Raw genomic sequence first — 17,008 nt, forward strand, 5'->3', positions numbered from 1 at the left:
TATCTAAGAAAGGGGGAGAAAAAATGACATGGAAAATTACAAACTATGTTAATTTGACCTCAATTGTATGCAAGGTTCTAGAATAAATTTTGAAAGAAGGCAGGTCTACACTGCAGGTTTAAGTCAACCTAAATTATACAACTCCAGCTATGTGAATAACATAGCTTACATTGACTTACTGCAGTGTCAACACCGCGCTGGGTTGATGGGAGAAACTCTCCTGCAGGGGTGAAAGTAAGGGGGTACGGGCCAGTACAGTGTACCGGTAAAAGGTAGCTGCCAGGACTGGCCCATACCTCTGTCTTTAAAGTGCTGCTGCAGCAGTGCTTTAACATTGAGGCCCCTTTTGTGCCCCCCATTGGTAGCCCTGCTGGGTTCCTACCAGCAGGTCATGCTGACGGGGGGTGCAAAAGGGTCAGCACTTTAATGTCTCTGTCCCTTTTGCCCCCCGGCCACCGACAGTGGGGGAGCTGCTATTTAGTAGGGGGGAAGAAGTAGCTGCCCCGGGGCCACAATTTAAAAGGGCCCGGGGCTCTGGCCGCTGCTGCCATTACTGCAGCAGCACCGGCCAGAGCCCCAGGCCCTTTAAATCGCAGCTGGAGCCCTGGGCAGCACGGGCCAGGGAGGGCAGATGGACTGGCTGGGGGACACTGACCCTCCAGCCCTGCCCCTTCCACTGAAGGCCCTGCCCCTTTTGGGGGTGGGGGGAGGCAGAGTGGCCCCATACTAGTAAGAGCTGCATTTTACTTTCACCTCTGCTCTCTTGTAAACCTACCTTATGCTTCTCATTCTGGTGGAGAACTGGAGTCGATGGGAGAGCAATCTGCGATCTTCACTAGACCCACTAAATTGAACCGCGGTGCATTGATCTTCTTAGTGTTGATCCCCAGTAAGTGTAAACATACCCAAGCATTTATGGACATAGAGGTTATCGGTAATTGGGATAAAATACGACACTGTTTTACAAAAGGTAGGTTGTTCCACACCAACACAATCTTTCTTTGAGAAGATAAACAATTTTATAGACAAAGGAAATGCAGTAGTTCTGATTTGCCTTGATTTCAGTAAAGAATTTGATACAGTTCCACATAGAAAATTATTGTTAAATTGGAGAATATGGGGATTAATACAAAAATCGAAAGGTGAATAAGGAACTGGTTAAAGGGGAAATTACAGTGGGTCATGCTGAATGGTGAACTGTCAGGCTGGAGGGAGATTACTGGTGGAATTTCTCAACGATCAGTCTTGGGACCAATGTTATTTAACATTTTCATTAATGACCTTGACACGAGAAGTGGGAATGTGCTAATACAATTTGTGGGTGACAAGTTGGGAAGTATTGCCCATATGGAGGAGAACCAGAACATTGGACACTAAAATCTCAAGTCTTTAAATCAAGATTTGAGAACTTCGGTAACTCAGCCAGAGGTTATGAGTCTGTTAAAGATGTGTGTGGGTGAGTCTCTGTGGCCTGCAATGTGCAGGAGTTCAGACAAGATGATTGTGATGGTCCCTTCTGGCCTTAAAGTCTATGATAATTTGGAACATTTGATTTTGACCTCTTTAAATCTTATCCTTTTTTTTGTGTATAAACTAAGATTTTGAAGGCTAGATTCACAAAGGAACTTAGGTGTTTTGATGCTGAGCATCGTCATGCCTAAATTTTTAGGCACCTAGAAAATCACTGGGATACAAAAAGCTTGAGTTCCTTACACAATTAGAAGAGATAGGTGCCTCACAATGAATTCACAAAAGCCAGTCTACTAAATAGCAGCTCCCTATCTAAAATAGTCAATGGAAGATGCCCCAGTGAAGGGTACGTCCTACACCTGCCTCCTGTCATTTAGTTCTGTGCCTAAGTCCGGGCTTCAGGAAGGTACCACTCTCTGCTTGGGATTCTCAGCTGCAAACTCTCTCTTGGTGTTAGATGCCTATCCTAGTTTGCAAGAGAAGAAGGAAGGTGACCTCCCTCATATCGCTTTCATTATTTATTCACAGTGGAAAGGCTTCAACAAAAGAGACTGAGGGAGCCCACCTCAAAATATTCTATAAGGCCAGTGGCTAAGGCATGTACCTAAGAGGTAGCAAAGCTTTATTCAAATCTCTTCTCCCTTTCAGCTGGAGGTGGATCATGAACCAGGGGTCTCCACATCCCAGGTGAGTGCCCTAATCAATGGGTCAAACATCATGAGGACACTCTTCCTCCAGCTGTTTTATGTGTATTCACCTATAGGGGCCCAATTTCATAGGTCAGCTCAGAGCACACTTATTGCATTGGACCCTGCAAGGGACTTAGGCAGAGGAATGCCTGTCTTCCCATGGTTCATGCATCATTCTGGGGCTTTGGCATCTGGAAGCCTAGCGTGAGGCAGCAGTGCATGTGGTTAGGGTCAGAACCACAGGCAGCTAGAGACATTTTACTGCAAAGATATAGGTGGAGGGTGAGTTAAAGCACTTATTCAGTGGCAGCTGAGCAAGGATTTTGTGAATCCCAGTATGGCCTGATTCTGGCTTTAGGCATCTAAAGTTGCAGTTAGGCACCTGTGTACTTTTCTGAATCTGGCCCTGAAATGAAAAGTCATTTTGAATAGGTAGAACGGTTTTCAAAATGTCAAAACAGCTTGCAGTACTGTTTAGGAAATCTTGGTCCTTTGCTTCTGGGGGCTAAATCATATCAAGGACCTCGTTAGTCTCCATTGGAGAGGGAGGCATGTAGAAGCTCAGAGAATGAGAACAATTTGCACAAATTCAAGTCAGATTACTTTTAAAGAGCAGCATTGGCTTTGGCTTGAAAAATCTATTGCCCAGCTGAAGGATGAGCAACCAGTTTCCAGTTCTAAAAGGGAGAATGTCACAAGTTTAATAAATAAAAATTGATGGTCCCTTGAATACAAGTGGGGAGGGATAATTTCTGGAGCATCTTTAGTCAAGAGCAAACCAATACTCAAGAAGCCAGAGTTTGTTAGCAGAATGTGCAGTTAGATCAATAAAATATTCAATTGGATGAGCAAAGTATGCAGCTCAATCAGTAAAATGTATAAGTCCTCCAGTATTAAAATAGGCAACTCAATCAAGAAAGTATACTGGCTGATTAGTAAAATATGCAGCCTTTTCAGTAAATCATATTAAAATAATGCAATGACTGAAATATGTAATAAAATTAGGGAAAAGCCTGCAATGTCATTTGTAAAATGTACTTAATGTTTCATGAACTATGAGCATAAAGGCACCAAACCAAAAACTCTGAGACTTGTATCTCCCACAATAAATCTAAAGGAGCTATGTGCTGTAGCGTGGCTGCTGGGAATATATGGACAATGGAGGATTTCCAGTAGATTACCAAGTAGAAGGCAAGAGAGGAAGTAAAATAGTAGTCAAAGTGAGATTTCTTTTCATTTAATAAAAATCTGTTTTGAAGACTGATTTTTGTAAGATTTTCAAGGCCCAATGAAAATAGATCTGGCAGATTACGGAGATATTTCCCCAGAAATGGCTGAAATTGTGGAAGGGAGATTGTGGAAGCTCCTTCACTAGGTTTTCAAAAGGAGGAGACAGCCATCTGTCTTGGATGGTTTAGACACAACAAATCCTGCATCTTGACAGGGGGTTAGACTAGATAACCCTTGCGATCCATTCTAACTCTATGATTCTATGAAATTGCCATTTTGTTTCACAAAAAAATTGCCGTTTTGTTTCACAAGAAAACCTTTTAAAGACAAATGATCAACTTAATCCATCTCTGTTTTATTTGTTCACTCATTTCTCACATTAATTATCTATTTTAGATAGAAGTATTTTAGCTGATTGGTTGCTACAGAGAGCTCTGTTCTATTGAATTACTTACTTTAATATAATGAATATAGGAAATGTTTATAATATAAACTTTTTTAGTGTCTGTGAAGATCATGAAATTGAGACAGACAGTGCTGAGTAGAATGAGACATAGTAAAGAAGAACAATGCACAAGTATTACATAGTTTGCAATATAAATCCCCTTATTATTTGTGTGTGTGATGGGACACTATTTCCCTAGACCACATCCCATAGTGGTCCGAGCACTGGCTAGACATACCACCTAGTGGATCAAGTCTGGGGGTTGGTGGCAGCACCTAGTGGATCAAGTCCAAGGGTGAGCGATAACACCTAGTTGGCAGTAGAGGAACTTGGGCCTTTCCACTCCTCCAGTTTCAACCCCAGGGTCCCAGGGCAAGCAGATCTGGTGTTTGCTGTGGTTCAGGGTATCACTCACCCTGCTTTCTGGGGTTACCTCCTACCATGTCCCAGGCTCTCCTGAGGCACTGAAGGTTAGGCTAATGGCTTGCAATGCATCGCCTCAGAAGGGAGACTCTGCTGTTCTTTTTGCAGTGGCTGGCAGCTCTGGGTTGAGGTCTGCTTCAGGGTGGTGTGGGGCTTCTACTGAATTCCTCCTGCAGGAGCTACCAGTGCAAGTCTGCTCCCTTTCATTGACCCCACTTACTGAGCTTTGCTGCACCCCTTTAAGCTCCATCTCCACTGAGGGCATGCCCAGGAGGTGTGGCTGGGCAGAGCCTTCTGTGACCAAACCTGCAGGGTCTGTACTCCTTGTCATAGTATGCAGGAGGAGTTCCCTACTTCCGTATTTACACCACCAGATATGGTCCAAACTTATCCCGTTCCTGGAGTTTGTTTTTGTCATCAACTTAAATAACAAACTAAAATACAATAAAGTAAACATCAATGTAGGCTTCCTCTTGAGTTTTTCTATTCTTGGAATTTTTACACCAGGACCCCTCTGTTCCTTTCTCTACATGTCCTTCAGAGACCCATTCCAACCCCTCTTGTTTCCTAAGTCCTTAATGATATGGTAATTTGATGATACATTGCTGCCAAAAATCAAATTTTAGAGTGCCCAAGTGCTGCCAGTTGGTGCCCTGTTTACCATGACCCTTCAGGTAGGAAAGCTGCAGGGTGCTGATGATCTGCACTTGTATAACTTGGAAAGTCACCTTCAGAAACACAAGATAGTTATGTTTTCCAAAAATTGGACAAATAATTTTTCATATGTAGTTGGCATGAAGTTTAGGACCAGGATATGCAAAAGGCATTCTCTGGACCAGATTCATTTTCACTGGTGGAACATAGGCCCCCTAATGGTAGAAAGTCCATTGGGGTAGGGGCAAAGCAGCATAATCAGTCTGCGCTATAGTTATGTGAAGAAGGGGGCCCATGTTTGCCCGAGTCTGAATTAGTTGTTTTTAATCATTTGTATTATTGTTGCAGTGTCAGTGATCACTTAGTGCATAAGGTGCTTGCAAGATGTCTGCTTTATTCTGCATCCAGTTCCATGCAGGCTCCATGCAAAACAACAAGAACTTCACAGCTCTTCACTCAGACTCTATTTGGTAAGCTCAGCCCTTAAATGCACTGTCTCCAATATCATATCTTTCCTTCTAAGCCAAAACTTAACAATAACTTGTTATAGCTCACAATTACAAATGCTTATGTAGCACCCCTTTTCTACCCGGTTACCTTCTTTAATGCCAATCTGCTTGCTTGTTTTGATGGACAGACCTGGGTTCTTCTGGATCTCGCCACCCACTCAGCAGGGTGTATCTTCTTCATTTTTTCGTAGGAATTTATTTAGCGGTGTCTCCACACCCCTCGCTCCTTCCTGGCAGGGTCACCAGGGCAGCTTGGGAGGAAAATTCGAACCACAGGGTAATCCCCACTTACTTGCCAGATAGCTGGAGACTTGCAAGAAATAACACAAACACATACAATATATTCAACACAATAATGCTATTAAACAGGAGACAAATATAATGTAACAGGGTAAATCACTATTTTTAGGGTCACTGGTGCCCAAGCTGATAATACCATGACTTTCCCCAGTCATGTGACCTGATGTAGCAAATGTAAGATTAGTGTCCTGTTGATAGGCGTACTTTGTTGGGGCCCTTGATGACCTATGACCACAATATCTTCTCTGCAGTGGTTTAGCAGCCTGGCTGACTGGGTTCAGTACAGCCCAAAGGACTTACAAGTGGGAGAAGGTGGTAAGTCCCTCCACAGGTCTAATATGCAGCAGGTTATAAAATTCCCAAACCCTTACTCCCTGGCTTGAGGGGACAGTTCAGGGAGTAGGGGATCCCCAAAACAATTTCCCTGACTGACTAAAAGTTGGTGCTCTTACAAACTCCATGAGTGATCCTCAGGTTCAGGGATGACTCTGGACTCCTCAGTCACTGCAGAGGGGCTGATCTCTGCTGGCAGGGATCCTCTTCAGGCAGGAGTCAGGCTGCTTAGGTTTCAGGATTTCCCCTCACCTCAAAGGGGTGCAGGGCTCAAGGTGCAGATTACATAACTATACTAAAATCCAAACTGTAGTCTCCCAGCCCAGCATCCAGACACACTCACAGCAGGCAGCAGTCCTGGACTAGCAGCCAGAGCAGATCTGACCATGTGGTGACTGGTCTTACCTAGGGAGCTGGAGGGCTAACTCAGCCTGGTTGGGGAAGTTTCCCAGCAAAACTCTACAAATTGGGAGTCATCAGTGGAGAGGGAAAAGCCCAGCTAGGGGATCTTGCTTTTAGGTTACTAGAGGCCAGTTCTCAGGGGGAACCCTGCATGCAGGCCTGGGACTCACCAGGTCCCCACACAGCCAGTCCTACCCTTGCTCTGGCTGGCTTCAGACTGACTCAAAAATGGCTTCTCTCCTTTCCTGAGCTCCCTGGGAAGGGCATCTCACTCCCTATTGGTTGCCGGGCAGACTCTGAGTCTGTCTTGGCTCCTCCTCCCTACCAGGAACAGTGTGCCTCTCCCTGAGATGCCAGCAGACAGAGCCCCATGAATCTAGGTAATATCCTTGTTGGTTACACTTACAACCAACCTAATAATTAAACTTACTAACAATGTTGCATTAGTCTGCCCTACACTGTCACTTGGACCTGGGGGGTTCCCTTCGAACATCAGTCTTACTGCTATCCGAAGGCAGCAAGTCCATTTGTTCTAGTTCCATTTTCTGGGCAGAGGTTGCTTTAGTTATAGGCAAGCTAGGCAGCTTACCTGGGGTAGCAGATTTATGGGCAGCTGCCTAGGGCTGCAGATTTAGCCCAACTACCCCTCCATCATGACGAAGGGTTGGACAGGCCAAATTTGAGTGGAGTTGCAATCCTGCATGCTGTCTCAACACCTCTTGCTCAAATTTGGCCCAGTCCCCTCTTTCATGATGGAAGAATGGCCAGGTCAAATATATAGGATGTGGGGGGTGGTGCACTGAAATGTTGCCTAAGGTGGCAGATACTGAGTGGCCTCTGGTCTTGGGGCTCCATTGTGTCATCCTGCGGTGGTTTTACCTGTCTGAGACCCTCTTGGGCAAAATGGCAGACTTATTTCCAATTATCTTCTGTCCTTCTTGGAATTGACAAAGGTGTCACTTACTCCTCCTTAGTATGTATCTGTCTGGGTTGGCAATCTCTTGTGAGACACAGCTGTTTATGACCATTGTTTCCCATTATAGAGACACATGGCACCATTTTCAAGAAGTGGTGGCAGCTCCCAGGATCCCAAGTTATAGTGATTCTATTTCGTTTTGTTTTGTCTTATCCAGCACTTCATACATCTTCAAGTTCCTAGTGACTTTGACATCAGTTTTTAATAGTGCAGGCATTCCTGTTTTCAGATTTACATTGAACAAAATGTCAGCAGGTGAGATTCCATACTTCATTGGAGTCTTTCTGTAATGTAGCAATGCTAAATACGGATCAGAGTCTGAGTCCACACCTTTTTCAATAGGCACTTTGTTTTGACTTTGTTTTCCACTAACCCATTGGATTGGGGTGTTGTCATGTAGGTCCAGTGCTCCCAGCATTCCTCACGGTTATGCCAAGGGAACTAAAAGGTATATTTGGCTTTGAGCGTATATAGATAGGAAGTGCCGTGCAAGAAATGGAAATGTATGTCAAGCACAACCCATTTTCATAACCCATTTTTACAACTGCATAAGGTAGTCTTAACTCTATATTGCTAGCAACTAGCAGATAAGAAATGTGATTGTTTCTGCTACTTGTAAAACATGTTATGAAAGTGTAATCAAAACCATAAGAAAGGAATAAGTAGATAGACAAGCATAACTGGCTAAATTGAATTAGATACTAAATATGAAGCTTTGCTTAGAAATAATGGAAAATGGTCACAAATGATCTTCATATTGCATAAAGAATGGAAATGTATGGGGGGACATGATTCACCTTACAGGTGTATAGAAAATGTTAACCACAAATGTGACTTTAACATATGCTAGATGTTGTGGTGGGAGGACATGGAAAATTACAGTAGGGTCTTAGGAGTAACAAGAGAAATAAAACTAAACCAGGCATGTTTAGTCTTGAGGAAAGAGGACTGAGGGAGGACCAGATAAGTCTTCTGACATATTCAGGGCTGTTATAAAGAAGATGGTGATAAGTTGTTGTCCGTGTCCAGTGAATGTTGGACAAGAAGTAATGGGTTTAATCTTCAGCAAGGGAGATTTAGGTTAGATGTCAGGGTAAATTGGCTAACTGTAAGGATGGTTAAGACCTGGAATAGGCTTCAAGGGAGGCAGTGAAATCCCCATCACTGGAGGCTTTTAAGAACAGGTTAGACAAATATCTGTCAGGGATGGTCTAGCTATATGTTGTCCTGCCTCAGCTCAGGAGACTGACTAGATGACCTCTTTAGATCCCTCCCAGCCCTACATTTTTATGATTCTGTGATTGACACACTAGACCATCTTCAGGTCATATTTTAATAATCTATTTTCCCAGGCTGCCTTTTAGGAGATAGGGTAAATGAAGAAATGATAACAAAACTAGCACAGTAGTTGAATCAAAAATAAGTAGAGACAAATGTTATCATTCTTTTCTCTCGCGACAAAGCTCATTGCACAAGTGGGGCTTTAGATCTGTACTCCTTTCTCTCACCTATACAGATCATTCTCTCAAGTATAGTTTCTAGACAGCAGAGATCCTATCCTTTCCTAAAAATCATTAACATATGGAAACCTTAATATTGGACAAAAGCATCTGGAACACATTTGAAGTAGTCTGTGTTTCACAACAACTTTAAAAGAAGTAGTTTTCCAGACTGTTGCCGTACAGCCTGTACATTGTGTACAGCATATAAATATTTCATGCTTCTCTTTGAAATTATGAACCAGGCAAATTTTTTCTAATAACATGAGCGTGTTTATGGCCCTGTAATGGCACATGTATTTCTTACTGAGGGACAGCTTGATTTAGCAGTTGTCAAATTTGCTTAAATAATAGAGCCATTTTTTTAGATTGGGATGCTGACTGTCACTGTGCAGTGTGCCATTTACACTTTCAACCCATGCTGTGGTGACACATACTTTCTTTCAAGTAAACAGGACTCATGCAGTTAGCTTTCAATATCACTAACTCTAATTATTTGTCTTTTTAAAATCTACTCCAATGTTAGCAACACTAAATTGCTGTCCTGGCTGTAAGCAGGAATTTATTAGATGTAAAGGTTACATTTCTTCTGGTGAATATGGAGAATGATCTAAGAATTAATCAATGTACCTTTTACAGAAGATCTATTGATAACTAGCTGGAAAAGTCTTTTGAAAAAAATATAAATTTTGCCCTTTAGATTTTCAACTGCATTTTATGTAGTATAGTTCAAAAAGGTGCCCATTAAATGAAACAAGCAAAGTTATTGCCAACATTCTAAAAGGAAGCAGAAAGTTTATTCCTCCCATTTCTTATTTCATGCTACAGTAATGATGAGTAGTTTATATGGATCAGGTAAATTGATGACAGATCTGCTGCTAATATCCCACCACCAGAAGCTACCCACACTGGCTCAGCAGGGTCAGATGACTAACCGCAAACTGCTGATTGGACACCACTGGATATAAAATGTCCTGCTCCTATCTCTGATCTGAGAAACAAGTTGCTCGGCTTGTTGCTGATCCAAGACCAACTCCCTGCCTCTTTGCCTGATTCCTACTTTTATTCTTATTGCCTATCACACCTCATCCCTGTTCCTGCTACCTACCATGCCTTCTCCCTGCTCCTGTTACCATGCTTTATTCTTGGTTCCTGCTTCCTCGCCCTGACTCCAGTTGGTGACTCTGCCTTGACCCTTGGTGTGACCATGACCCCAACTCTATTACTGGCTCCAACCACTAGATCAGACAACCCACATTACACGCTCAGACGGTGATCAGTCTTGATCTTCTTTGGGACTCTTTGTTTGAACCCACAGACTGAATATGGACACTGCCAGGGCTTTTGCCCCACCATTGCCACAGGGCCCAATGAGTCCTCAGGAGCAGATTGCTGCTCTCCAGGTAGAAAACCAGAAACTATGGGACCAAGTACAACAGCTGCAGACAGGAAATCATTCCTTTCAGGAGCAAGCTACAGCACTTGGAGGCATTATGGGTAACCACTCTGCTTCTGTTATGACACCAGTTTGAGCGACCAGCCCCAGCGTTCCTTTGCCAGAGTTATGAGGGTACCCACAGTAACTTTTGTGGGTTCATCAGCCAGTGCAGACTCCTGTTTATGCTCCAGTCCCAGGAGGATGTTACAGATCAAGTTAAGGTGTGACTAGTAGTGAGCGTGCTCACTGGGGAGACTCTGGGATGGGCCTCTCCCTTTCTAGAACAGAATCAGTTGGTAATGACCATCTGCAACTCATTTTTAAAACCATTTGCCAGTATTTTCAATGGCCCTTGAAAAGCCTGCATGGCAGAGACTGCCTTATGAAAGCTCCTCCCCTTCCTGAGTCACCTAGTTCAGATGTTTGGCCACAGATACTGCCTGGAATGATGCTGCACTCCTCCATCAGATTTGGCTCAGCCATTCTGAAGAACTAAAGAATGAGTTGGGACATGTGAACCTCCCCCAGGGCTGCCCCATGCTAGTTTAGAGGCCTTCATAGACCTGTGCATCCGATTGGACACCAGACTGCATGAACAGCACCTGGAATGAAGGAGGAGCCTGTCTACCTCCTCCACATAGTTAAGGTTGAGCCCTCAGGCTAAACAAGCTCGGCCTCGATCAAGTCCATACCAGCTAACACAGGACAGCCCTGCCTGTCCCCAGGTGAACGAGAATGCAAAAGATGGGAGAACCTCTGCCTCTGTTGTGGAGGAGCAGGGCTTGTGGTATCCAGGTGTCCTGTCAAAACCCCTGCTAAGCTGATAATATGGAAGACTAACCCCACCCCCAGTCAGAGGCCAGAGCCTAGGTACCACCAGAGAGAAATCCTGACATTTATTGTAACCCAGAGGTTCCTCATTTATCTTCACTTCCACAGATTACTCTGCAGTTGCAGCTCCTGCAGGTCGAGCAGACATTTCCCATACAATGGGATGTGACTGAGCTGGAAGCCAGGGACAATTTAAAAAAAAATCCATAATTTCTGCAGCCTGGGTCCTCGGTCTCCCAGTACAACCCAAGGTTACCCTGGATCTGATAGAAACATTATCTGTGTCTCCATTGGCCCTGGGCCTGGTTACACAGGAGACTGCACTACTGGGGGGGGAGGGATAGCTCAGTGGTTTGAGCATTAGCCTGCTAAACCCAGGGTTGTGAGTTCAATCCTTGAGGGGGCCATTTAGGGAACTGGGGCAAAAATTGGGGATTGGTCCTGCTTTGAGCAGGGGGTTGGACTAGATGACCTCCTGAGGTCCCTTCCAACCCTGATATTCTATTCTAAGTGGTGATTAGTGCACATGGGGAAGTCCTATGATTTAACCTTATTTCTTCCCTACATTTCACCCTGATTTTAGGAGGACCCTGGATCATTCATCATGATCCTCTTATGTAGGGCCCTACCAAATTCATGGCCATGAAAAAAACATCACAGAATATGAAATCTGGTCTCACCCCGTGAAATCTGGTCTTTTGTGTGCTTTTACCCTATAGTGTACAGATTTCACAGGGGAGACCAGCATTTCTCAAATTGGGGGTCCTGACCCAAAAGGGAGTTGCAGGGGGTCACAAGGTTATCTTGGGGGGATGTGGAATTGCCACACTTACTTCTGTGCTGCTTTCAGAGCGGGGCGGCCAGAGACTGGCAGCTGCTGATGGAAGGTCCAGCTCTGCAGGCAGCAGCACAGAAGTAAGGGTGGCAATGCCATACCAGGCCATCCTTGCTTCTGTGCTGCTGCTGGTGGCAGCTCTGCCTTCGGAGGTGGGCTCCTAGCCACCAGCTGCTGCTTTCCAGATGACCAGCTCTGAAGGCAGCGCTGCCGCCAGCAGCAGCACAGCTATAAAGGTAGTAGTACTGCAACCCTCCCCCACCCCCACACCTTGCAATCCCCCCACAACTCCTTTTTGGGTCAGGACCCCTATAATTACAACACTGTGAAAATTCATGATTAAATAGCTCAAATCATGAAATTGACAGTTTTTAAAATCCTATGACCATGAAATTGACCAAAATGGACCATGAATTTGGTAGGGCCCTACTTATCTGTTATGGTCGCAACATGTCATTGCCTTCCTGTCAAGCTTCTATAGGGAGAATTGCTTCTCATTCAAGAATTCGAACCCCAAGCCATCAAGCCAGAGGATTCCACCCCCGTAACCCACATGGTGGCAGTCATGTTGGACCTAGAAACACCATCCCTACATGATGGATTCATCTTACTGTGAAACACCAAGACTACCACAATGTCTTTGAAGAACAGTACACAGACTATCCCTGCATCATGTTTAAGGTGGCCCCTTCAGCCCAAAGCCAAAGTCCCATTCAGGCATATATATTCAATGTCTAAATCAGAATTAGCAGCGTCAAGGTAGTACCTCCTGGAAAACAGAGCTAAAGATTTTATCTGCTGGTCTATCTCCCCCATAGGTGACTCAGTACTTTTTGTGAATAAGAGAGATAATTATCCGAGACTCTGTGTAGACTACAAGTCATTGAACTAAATAACTGTATGCAATTAATTCCAGAGCTCCTGGACTGAGTATGATCAGTGCAGGTGTTTACTAAACTGGACTTTAGCAAAGCATATAATCCAGTTTGAATCAGGGTGGGCGACAGGTGGAAGACTGCCTTTTGAACAAGGTAGTGACACTTTGACTCACCCCTGTTCCCACCAGTTTTAAGCACCTGTTTAATGACATATTTCAACGTATCAGCGGCGGGGACAGCAGAGCAGCTCACAGCAGGAGTTTGCCTGGGACTGGTAAGTATCCGAGTGTGTGTTTGTTTGCTTGCTGAGGAAGTATCCGAGCGTGTGTTTGTTGGGGGGGCAGTGTGAGAGCCTGAGTGAGTGTCTGATTGGCTGCTAGCCTGCAGGGGGCGGGCAGTAGGGTGTCTGTTTGTTTGCGACAGGGAAGCCTGGCTGTTTAAAAATAGCCAGAGCTTCGCGAACCAGCTGAGCAGCGGGGACAGCAGAGCAGCTCACAGCAGGAGTTTGCCTGGGAGTTCACCTGGAGTGAGCCCAGTGAGGCTTACGTCTTGCAAACTGCTCTGAGGAAGCTCGTAGTAGGAAGGTGATATGGAAGGGGGGGACAACAATACCTACACTGCTTGTTTTGACAGTGGTTCAGGAAGCAGTGTAGGTATTGTTACAGGGACAAACCATCCCAATGAGTCGAAAGAATAGTAAATATGGCAGGCGACCAGCTTGGCTTAATGGTGAAATCCTAGCAGATCTTAAACATAAAAAAGAAGCTTACAAGAAGTGGAAGGTTGGACTTATGACCAGGGAAGAGTATAAAAATATTGCTCGGGCATGTAGGAATGATATCAGGAGGGCCAAATCGCACCTGGAGCTGCAGCTAGCCAGAGATGTTAAGAGTAACAAGAAGGGTTTCTTCAGGTATGTTGGCAACAAGAAGAAAGCCAAGGAATGTGTGGGCCCCTTACTGAATGAGGGAGGCAACCTAGTGACAGAGGATGTGGAAAAAGCTAATGTACTCAATGCTTTTTTTGCCTCTGTTTTCACTAACAAGGTCAGCTCCCAGACTGCTGCGCTGGGCATCACAAAATGGGGAAGAGATGGCCAGCCCTCTGTGGAGATAGAGGTGGTTAGGGACTATTTAGAAAAGCTGGACGTGCACAAGTCCATGGGGCCGGACGAGTTGCATCCGAGAGTGCTGAAGGAATTGGCGGCTGTGATTGCAGAGCCATTGGCCGTTATCTTTGAAAACTCGTGGCGAACCGGGGAAGTCCCAGATGACTGGAAAAAGGCTAATGTAGTGCCAATCTTTAAAAAAGGGAAGAAGGAGGATCCTGGAAACTACAGGCCAGTCAGCCTCACCTCAGTCCCTGGAAAAATCATGGAGCAGGTCCTCAAAGAATCAATCCTGAAGCACTTGCATGAGAGGAAAGTGATCAGGAACAGCCAGCATGGATTCACCAAGGGAAGGTCATGCCTGACTAATCTAATCGCCTTTTATGATGAGATTACTGGTTCTGTGGATGAAGGGAAAGCAGTGGATGTATTGTTTCTTGACTTTAGCAAAGCTTTTGACACGGTCTCCCACAGTATTCTTGTCAGCAAGTTAAGGAAGTATGGGCTGGATGAATGCACTATAAGGTGGGTAGAAAGCTGGCTAGATTGTCGGGCTCAACGGGTAGTGATCAATGGCTCCATGTCTAGTTGGCAGCCGGTATCAAGTGGAGTGCCCCAAGGGTCGGTCCTGGGGCCGGTTTTGTTCAATATCTTCATAAATGATCTGGAGGATGGTGTAGATTGCACTCTCAGCAAATTTGCGGATGATACTAAACTGGGAGGAGTGGTAGATACGCTGGAGGGGAGGGATAGGATACAGAAGGACCTAGACAAATTGGAGGATTGGGCCAAAAGAAATCTGATGAGGTTCAATAAGGATAAGTGCAGGGTCCTGCACTTAGGACGGAAGAACCCAATGCACAGCTACAGACTAGGGACCGAATGGCTAGGCAGCAGTTCTGCGGAAAAGGACCTAGGGGTGACAGTGGACGAGAAGCTGGATATGAGTCAGCAGTGTGCCCTTGTTGCCAAGAAGGCCAATGGCATTTTGGGATGTATAAGTAGGGGCATTGCCAGCAGATCGAGGGACGTGATCATTCCCCTCTATTCGACATTGGTGAGGCCTCATCTGGAGTACTGTGTCCAGTTTTGGGCCCCACACTTCAAGAAGGATGTGGATAAATTGGAGAGAGTCCAGCGAAGGGCAACAAAAATGATTAGGGGACTGGAACACATGAGTTATGAGGAGAGGCTGAGGGAGCTGGGATTGTTTAGCCTGCAGAAGAGAAGAATGAGGGGGGATTTGATAGCTGCTTTTAACTACCTGAAAGGGGGTTCCAAAGAGGATGGCTCTAGACTGTTCTCAATGGTAGCAGATGACAGAACGAGGAGTAATGGTCTCAAGTTGCAGTGGGGGAGGTTTAGATTGGATATTAGGAAAAACTTTTCACTAAGAGGGTGGTGAAACACTGGAATGCGTTACCTAGGGAGGTGGTAGAATCTCCTTCCTTAGAGGTTTTTAAGGTCAGGCTTGACAAAGCCCTGGCTGGGATGATGTAACTGGGAATTGGTCCTGCTTCGAGCAGGGGGTTGGACTAGATGACCCTCTGGGGTCCCTTCCAACCCTGATATTCTATGATTCTATGATCCTAGACCAGATTGTGGTGGCACATCTAGATGATATCTTAATTTTTTACAGTAGGCAAGCAGATCATGACCACATTATCTGTGAAGTTCTCACATGATTGTGCCGGCACAGGTTATATGAAAACTGGAAAAGTGTGTATTTGACCAATCATCCATTACATTTTTGGGGTTCATGCTGTCAGCAGACAAATACAAATGGACCCTCAGAAGGTATATGCAATTCAGGATTGTGCTGAGTTCCAGAGCATCTTAGACATCTGAAGGTTCATGGGGTTTGCCAACTTTTACAGGAGTTTTTTTTTCCACCCAAATGTCTTGAGGGTCACAGCCCCTATAACTTCCATCCTCCACAAACCTGCAAAGTTTCACTGGCCCCTGGAGGCCTAGCAGGCCTTTGAACATCTGAAGATAGCTTTCTTGTCTTCCCCAATGCAGGTCCACTCTGATTCTGACCAATCCTTTGTCCTTGAGGCTGATGTCTCTGATGTAGGGCAGTACTGTCCTACGAAACAGGGATTCAGCATGAGATGCATCCGAGTGCCTATTCTTCATGAAAACAAATCCCAGCCAAACATAATTATGAAATAGCAGACAAGGAGTTACCTGCCATCAAGGCTGGATTGAAGACTTGGCAACACTACCTCGGGGGGGGGGGCAAACTCCCCATCCTAATCTTAACCAATCATAAAAATCTAGAATACCTATTATCTGCCAAGACGCTGAATCCTTACAATGCTTTGAGCAACCCTTCTTAATGATCCTCTCTTTAAACTCATAATATCATCTAAGGAGGCTCTCTCCAATACCACTTTGCCACTATTATTCCTGGGTCAACAATCTTGTCTATATCAATGGCTGCCTATGTGTCCCTGGTAGTTTCCCAAGGTTGAAAGTGCTGCACACAGATCATGACGCTCCTTGGGCAGGTCACTTTGGGCTATCATAGACTTTGCATTGTAGCCCACTCATTCTGGTGGCCACAAATGCAGGCTGATGTTTGGTCCTACGTCTGATCCTGTGACACCTGTGCTCAAATAAAACTACCCCTGAGTGGGCCTTTCAGCCTCCTGATGCCATCCAAAAACCCCTCCCAGCCCTGATCATGCATAACCTTGATTTCTATAGTGGAACTATCCAAAGCTGAAAGCAACAACACCATACTAACTATCATGAGCCAGCTTACCAAAAAGGCCTATTTTGTACCATACTCATGTCTCCTTACTGTGGAAACTACTGTGTGTCTTCTGGTTATACATATCTTCCACCTCCATGGCCTCCCCGACCATCTTAACACAGACTGTGCTCCTAGTTTGTATGCAGGTAGGAAGCTGATGTCCAGCCCCATACATGCACTGCATGCTACCCTCAGACAGACAGTCAATCGGGGTGGATCAACCAGGT

The 17,008-nt window shown here is 45.0% G+C and overlaps 1 long non-coding RNA gene across 1 annotated transcript in view; it reads left to right on the top strand.

The window, feature by feature from the left end:
- Positions 1-17,008, top strand: part of LOC140906683 (uncharacterized) — a 133,231-nt gene that overhangs the window by 69,932 nt on the left and 46,291 nt on the right. Inside the window, exons 3-4 of the long non-coding RNA XR_012157204.2 lie at positions 2,119-2,157; positions 5,260-5,381. This is a non-coding gene — a long non-coding RNA (uncharacterized LOC140906683). The remainder of the gene's footprint in view (positions 1-2,118; positions 2,158-5,259; positions 5,382-17,008) is intronic.

Source organism: Lepidochelys kempii, chromosome 1 (assembly GCF_965140285.1).
Source record: "Lepidochelys kempii isolate rLepKem1 chromosome 1, rLepKem1.hap1, whole genome shotgun sequence".
NCBI lineage: Eukaryota > Metazoa > Chordata > Testudines > Cheloniidae > Lepidochelys > Lepidochelys kempii.